At 52.1% G+C, this 7741-nt stretch overlaps 1 long non-coding RNA gene across 1 annotated transcript; it reads right to left on the reverse strand.

The window, feature by feature from the left end:
- Window positions 1-309: 309 nt before the first annotated feature.
- Window positions 310-1763, reverse strand: LOC109027980 (uncharacterized). The gene is made up of 3 exons (XR_002007033.4): window positions 1687-1763; window positions 591-798; window positions 310-386 (listed from the first exon to the last, which is right to left on the reverse strand). It is a non-coding gene; the product is annotated as an uncharacterized lncRNA (long non-coding RNA).
- Between the last annotated feature and the right edge of the window lie 5978 nt (window positions 1764-7741).

Genomic DNA, 7741 nt, shown 5'->3' on the forward strand with positions numbered 1-7741 from the left:
CCCAGAGCCCGGAGCGGCCCACTTCTCTCGCGGTTGCTCCCCTAGGATCTGGGGGAAGGCCCGGGGCATCTGGGGGCCCCCAAGCCCACGGCACCCTCCAGCTGCAGAAGTCCCCGCGGGCTCGAAAGCGGGGCCCGCTCTCCTGGCCAAGCACTCATTCCCTGGCCGACCCCCAAGGGACAGGTCGAAGGGACACCAAGGGCGGGGGAAAGGCCCACCAGCAGGCTGACCCAGGCTGACTTTGATTGGTGACCACGAATCTCTCCCTGGCCCGCCCGCCGGTGCCTCCTCCCGCCCACAAGCCCATCTTCTCACCTTCCAGGATGGCGATTTTCTCTTTTCTCCTCAAACGCGCCTTTCCTTTCCGCGGCTGGCTCCGCGGCTGGCTCTCATGGGACAGTGGAACCATGAGGGGGGAGCCCACCCGGCTCACACGACCTCTTCCTCCGGAGGCCGCTCTGAGCACACCCTGCAGCCACGCCGACCACCGGGGCTGTCCCCGATTCTCACCTAAAACCCCCTTCAGCCCACAGCCCCCACAGCCTTCCCGTGGTCACCTCCCTCCTTCACGGCGGGTCCTCATCCTTTACCTTCTCTCTCTGGAGCCCAAATTGGAACTCCGCTCCTCCCCTCCGCGCAGCTCCGTGCACTGGCCCTTTGGGACGCCTCTTTCTTTCTTTGGCAGAGGGGCATCTGGCCCTGCTGCGTCCCTTGTGGTCTCTCTTTCCTGACCAGCCTTGGTCACCAGGCCCCTTGTGTGTGGTTTCCACCAACGCCAGGTGATCCTGCTGAGGCTCTCTGCAGTAAAGGTTTGGGGTGTTCAAATCCTCCACCCTGAAACTGGCCCTGACCAGCTCCTGGGAGACACCCTCTAAGCCCTTGGAATGTTCTGCCTGATTTGAATGTCTGTGTTTACCTGGGCCACACCAGAGTCTTTGCTAAGCTTGTCCAACCCACAGCCCAGAGGGTGCATTTGGCCCAGGACAGCTTTGAATATGGCCCAACACAAATTCATAAACTTTCTTGTTGAGATTTTTTTTAAAGCTCATCAGCTGTTGTTAGTGTTAAGTGTATTTTATTTAAGGGTATTGCCCAGGACAGTTCTTCCAATGTGTGCCAGGAAAGCCCACAGATTGGACATCCCTGGTCTGTGCTAACAATATGGTCTACGGGGGGACCTTGGGCTGTGTGGTATCAGCCTGACCTCTGCAGGGGCTGGAGGACAAAGTCAGCCACCTGGGAGGTCAGCCATGCCTGTGTGACCAACCCAATAAAAACCCTGGACACTGAGGTGCGGAGGGCTTCCCTGGCTGCTGACATGCTGTGCTCATTGTCACACCTCAGTGCTGGGAGGTTGAGCACTGTCCCCATGCCTGCAGTGGGTGGGGACACCTGCAGACCCGTGCTGGTCTGTCCTGGGTTCTGTTCTGTGAGTCCTTGCCACTGCTGATTTTAACGCATCCGTTGCTGTAATAAATAGTACCCTTTCTGAGTTCTGTGAGTCCTTGCCACTGCTGATTTTAACGCATCCGTTGCTGTAATAAATAGTACCCTTTCTGAGTTCTGTGAGTCCTTCTAGTGAACCATTGAACCTGAGGGTGGTTTTGGGGAGCCCCCCAGTGGTCCCTTCTCACTTGGCATGAGGGCCTAAACATGAAGGCCCAGTAATTGGTCCCATTACCCTACCTCACGTCAGCTGCCTTCTTCAGCTGAGCCCACCGCAAGTACACGGCCCTGTGCCATCGGACATGACAGGCACTTCCCCTCAGGGTCTCTGCCCTGGTTATACCTTTGCCCGGAACGCCCTTCCCAAACATCCTCTGAGGTCACTTCCTGAGAGGCCTGTCCTGACCACGAATCCTGACATCACAGTCCCCACCCCCTTTCGCCTGCTTGACTTGACTTTTCCCAGGGCATTCACCCCACCTGACTTGCATCTGGGTTTTTCTCATCTCTCTTCTTCACTGTCTGTGTCTGTGTTGCGATTCGAGCTCCCACAGGGCAGGAGTGTCTGCTCGTTGTCCCTGCTCTTTCTCTGGTGCAAGGACAGTACCCAGCACACAGCAGGCCCTCAGCAAACACTTGTTGAATGGATCTGTGGGTGGGCAGGGGTGCATTTTGGCGGGTGTGGTCCAGAGAAGCCCCTAAGGAGGTAAGCCTTGAGCAGAAGAATCTCAATGAATTTCCTACCCTTTCTCCACCCCCATAACCAGACACACATGTTCTGTGGTAGGTCACATACCATCCCCCAAAAGTCTACATCCTGATCCCCAGTACCTAGGAGCAAAGCCTTATTTGAAAAAAAAAAAAATGGTCTTTGCAGATGTAAATAAGTTTAGGATCTTGAGATGCTGGGGTGGGCCCTAAATCCAATGTTTGATGTCCTTATCAGAGAAAGAAAAGGGATACTTGGGGTGCAGAGAAATAAGGTAGACAGTCACGTGAACATGGAGGCCAGTGTTGGAGGGATGTACCCACAGGTCAAGGCGTGCCTGGGACTCGAGGACACGAGCTGTTCCAGTATAATAAAATATATAAAATAAGAATAGTTATACTGATATAGATCTTAGATATGATTATATATGAATATCATTAATCATTAGTTTGTAGCAATTACTCTTTATTCCAATATTATAATAATCCTTGCTCTATAATCATAGCCTAGGAAAAACCAGGCCATACAGAGATAGGAGCTGAGAGGACATAGTGAGGAGTGACCAGAAGACAAGAGTGCGAGCCTTCTGTTATGCCCAGACAGGGCCACCAGAGGGCTCCTTGGTCTAGCAGTAATGCCAGTGTCTGGGAAGATGCCTGTTGCCAGGCGGACCGAGGTCTAGCGGTAGCCTCAGTGTCAAGGAAAAACACCCAATACTTAGCAGACCGGGAAAGGGAGTCTCCCTTTCCCCAGGGGAGTTTAGAGAAGACTCTACTTCTCCACCTCTTGTGGACAGCCTGACATCAGTCAGGCTTGCCTGCAGTTATCCGGAGGCCTAACCGTCTCCCTGTGATGCTGTGCTTCAGTGGTCACGCTCCTAGTCCGCCTTCATGTTCCATCCTGTACCCCTGGCTCTGCCTTCTAGATAGCAGTAGCAAATTAGTGAAACTACTAAAAGTCTCTGATATGCAGAAATAATGGCGTAAGCTGTCTTTCTCTTTGTCTCCTCTCCCTCTCTGCCTGGGTTGCCAGGCAGGGAAGGGCCTCCTGTCCAGTGGACACGTGACCCACGTGACCTTACCTATCATTGGAGCTGGCTTACTCTCCTTATCCTGCCCCTTTGCCTTGTATCCAATAAATATCAGTGCAGCCTGGCATTTGGGGCCACTACCGGTCTCCGCGACTTGGTGGTAGTGGTCCCCTGGGCCCAGCTGTCTTTTCTTTTATCTCTTTGTCTTGTGTCTTTATTTCTACACTCTCTCGTCTCAGCACACGGGGAGAGACCCACCGACCTTGTGGGGCTGGACCCTATGTGGGACTGCCAGGGCCATGAGTGGTGAGGAGAGAGTCCTGGGATGGATTCTCCCTCGGAGCCTCCGGAAGCATCAGCCCTACCGATACCTTGATTTTGCACTTCCAGCCTCCAGCACAGTGAGCGAATCTGTTTGTGCTGTTTTACGCTACTCCTCCATCTCTGGTGCTGCTCCAGCATGACCCCCGTGGTAAGAACAGTAACGTGACAATGGCTATATGTTCGCATGCAGGGATGCTTCCCAGCATTTATTCCCATGACTCCACAGAGTGGGTTGTCCCACTGCCCGCCCACGCACAGAAGTGGTGGCCGCTGCGGCACACCCTCCCTCGCCTCACTCAGGCTGTGCCCCAGGGCGGGGGCGTACCCTCCCTTCTGCTCGGCCTCTGAGCTTCTCCACCCCTTGATGCTGCCAGGCCATTTCAATTTACTGGAAGTTCTCTAGGGCTGCTCTTAGCCATTGAGCCATCCACCTGCCCTCTGAGCCTAATCTGTGAATTGGCTTTTTTTTTTATTTTTTATTTTTTTCAGAGACAGGGTCTCACTCTGTTACCCTGAAGTGCAGTGGTGCAATCACAGCTCATGGCAGCCTCAAATTCCTGGGCTCAAGGGATCCTCCCACCTCAGCCTCCTGAATAACTGGGACTATAGGCACATGCCACTGCACCCAGCTATTTTTTAAAACTTTTTGTAGAGCCAGTCTTGCTATGTTGCCCAAGCTCATCTTGAACTGCTGGGCTCCAGGGATCCTCCTGCCTCAGCCTCCTGAGTAGCTGGGAGTGCAGGCATGAGCCACTGTGCTTGGCCCCCTGTGCGATGCCTTGTGATGCCAGCTGTAGGTTTGCTGCTCACTGCCTCCTCCTCTTCCACCTTGCAGATCTACTGGGGCTCCATGGTTGTCACCTTAGAGTCTTCCCAAGCCTCTCTCTCCTGTGAGGCATGCAGGTGAGCTGCTCTCTGAATTCCTGCAGATTTGTTTCCCATTGGCAGGTGGACGATCCCCGGGCTTGCAGGGCTCAGGACTGCTGTCCTGGATGCCAGGAATCCAAGGGTGGGAGAAAGCCAGGGGGTTCCAGCTCTGGGGGGTCAGAGGAGCACCAGAGGATCCCTCCCACTGTCTGTCCTGGTGACCCTGCCTCCTGGTCTCCCGCCTCACGTGCAATCCCCTCCCAGGAGTGTGGACTGGACTGGGTGACTTGCTTCCAGGGCTAGAACACAGCAGAGGCACTGGGCTAGTGCCTCCCAGATTGGGCGGTGGAGACAGTGGCTTGCTGGCTTCCCAGCTCACTCCGAGCAAGCCTGTGAAGGGTACACACAGCCAGAAACAGCCGTTTCCAGACAGCAGCCACGAAGGCCTGTGGCGGCCAGCAACCAGCTTGGAAGCTGGTATGTGCGCACATGTGTGTATGTGAAGTACTGATTAGGAATAATTATTTCCAAAATGATTTCAGGAGGATAGCAATATATTTAGTCATAACTCAATCCTAAGGAATAGAGACATCTATTCAGCATACAGATAAGGCAAAGTCCAAGTTGAAGATAATTGACACCTATGGTGAGCTCTCCTCGTGTCAACAGCCCTCCCTGGTGGGATCTTAGCGTATGCACCAAATTGCTTTAAAGGACTATTTGCGTGACAGTGAGACCGCACCACAACTCACATCAGTCACTCCTTTTTTGTTGAAGGGGTCTTTACCCACTCTTGCGCATAGATTAGGATCATTGTAGAGCACTGACATAAAATGCAAGGACAGCAGTTTTCATGTAGTTTTTGAAACTCATTCGAGGATTGAAAGGAAAGCATGTAAACAGCTAACTATACTTTGTTGAAGATTTACAGGAGCATTGTGACCTGAAAAGGAAGAGGAAGCTCCCAGCCTCCTTGGAGCCTCATTGGCACCCAGCTGTCATCCATCGCCCCTTGATCGCAAGCCCTCCTCTTTCCCCTGCCCTGAACTTGAAAAGGGCCTGAACCTCACACTGGCATGAGATGGTTCCTGAGGATGCTCATTCGCATCTGCTGGGCTTGCTGCTCTCCAAAATGAAGTTGCCTTCTCGGCTTCAACTCCTTGTCTCGACTGATTGGCTGTCATGCAGCAGCAGCACAAGTTTGGACTTGTTAACCTTTGGACATTTTTAGTTACTTACGAAACTTGCTGGCCGGGCGCAGTGGCTCATGCCTGTAATCCCAGCACTTTGGGAGGCTGAGGCGGGTGGATCACCTGAAGTCAGGAGTTCGAGACCTGCCTGGCCAACATGGTAAAACCCTGTCTCTACTAAAAATACAAAAATGAGCTGGGCATGGTGGTGCATGCCTGTAATCCCAGCACTTTAGGAGGCTGAGGCAGGCAGATCACCTGAAGTCAGGAGTTTGAGACCAGTCTGGCCAACATAGCCAAACCCCCTCTCTACTAAAAATACAAAAATGAGCCGGGCGTGGTGGTGCGTGCCTGTAATTCTAGCTATTCAGGAGGCTGAGGCAGGAGAATCACTAGAACCCGGGAGGCGAAGGTTGCAGTCAGCTGAGATTGTGCTGATGTACTCCAACCTGGGTGACAGAGCGAGACTCCGCCTCAAAAAAAAAAAAAAAAAAGAATTGCATTTTGTCAGAAGAGCAGCACCAACAAATGAACACAAAGCTGACAGGTAGTCCTTTTAACGGCCGAACATTCCTCACCCTCTTTTCTCTCTGTACCTGTGATACTGTACAGCAGAAGGAAAGACCCTTCTGTAACTGACCTGGCCCTACACATGAGCCTCACCACAGACCAGCAGGGACAAAAGCTAGGTTTGATTCTGTTCCTTGCAGTAATTAAGTCAGGCCCCGTCAGGTGAAGCTCAGTGTCTCCAAGCTGAGGGTCGGGCCTCTCAGAGGGCTCAGTCTTCCACAACATGCTCCCTTTCCAGGGTTGGCGTCTGGACATGTTGGGAGGGGCTCTTTTGACTTGAGGTTGGGGAAGAGTCTGGCTCTTTGGCTCTCTGTGGAACCTCCTCTGGTCTTGCTTTGTTGCTACTTTTGGGAGATCAGCTGTTAGTCTACCTCTTGTTCACAGGCAATCTGACTTTTCTTTCTGGCTGCCTTTCAGACCTTCTCTCAGCCTTTGGATGTCTGCAGTATCACTAAGATATGGATAGGGGCCGGGTGCCATGGCTCACGCCTGTAATCCCAGCACTTTGGGAGGCCAAGGCGGACAGATCATGAGGTCAGGACATCGAGACCATCCTGGCTAACACAGTGAAACCCCATCTCTACTAAAAATACAAAAAACTAGCTGGGCATGATGGCGGGTGCCTGTAGTCCCAGACACTCAGGGGGCTGAGGATGGAGAATGGCATGAACCTGGAAGGCAGAGCTTGCAGTGGGCCAAGATTGCGCCACTGCACTCCAGCCTGGGCGACAGAGCAAGACTCTGTCTCAAAAAAAAAAAAAAAAAACAAAGAAAGTTGGAGATTGGGGACACTAATTTGGATATTAATGTCTTTGATCTGGAAAATTCTAAACCTTTATCTTTTCCGATGTTTCCTCTGCCCCATTCTCTATCTTCTGACCTTCAAGGACTCCATTTGATGTATGTTGGACCATCTTACTGTTCTCCTTGCACCTTAGCTTCTCTCCTGCTCTTCCCAGCTTTTATCTCCGTGTGCTATATTCTCCAAAATTCCTTCTACTCTGTCTTTCATTTCACCAACTCCCTCAGGGATTTGTCTGACATGCTGGTTAAATCTGCCCATTGAATTCTTAACTTTAGTTATTGCTGTTTACAGTTGACCGGGGCTATTTTATGGTCTTTGTGGGTTTGTTCTGTCATTTCTGTGGGTTCTCACTCATGGAGTCTTCATTCCTGATGTGCTCTGATTTCTTCGCTTGTGTGCAGACCATTTTGAGAAGTATTTATAGGAATAAGCTGAAGTCACCACATGATGCATCCTCTTCCAGAGAATTTTGTCCACTTGTGACAAGGTCTGGGTGTTGCTCATCTGGAGCTGCCTTATCCCAAACTCAAGGCTTTAAGATCTTCAGACCACCCTAGTAGGCAGAAGTCTGTGCAAGGGCTGCTGGACCCTTGGGTTGTGACCCCTCAGGAGCTTCTGTAAAGTAGGAGGGTCTTTTGAGTTTCTCACCTTTGGTGGATCCTGGTTGGTCTGATGTCCCAGAAGCACCAGCTCCCTCTCTGTCTGGATTGTAGAGCTGTGTCCACAGGCCACTGTGGTTGAAGTTGGGGCAGATGTAAGTCCCCATCAGTGCCCTGGGGTGTGCACAGCTTAGTGTGCAT

The sequence above is a fragment of the Gorilla gorilla genome, chromosome 7, assembly GCF_029281585.2.
Source record: "Gorilla gorilla gorilla isolate KB3781 chromosome 7, NHGRI_mGorGor1-v2.1_pri, whole genome shotgun sequence".
In the NCBI taxonomy this organism is placed as follows: domain Eukaryota; kingdom Metazoa; phylum Chordata; class Mammalia; order Primates; family Hominidae; genus Gorilla; species Gorilla gorilla.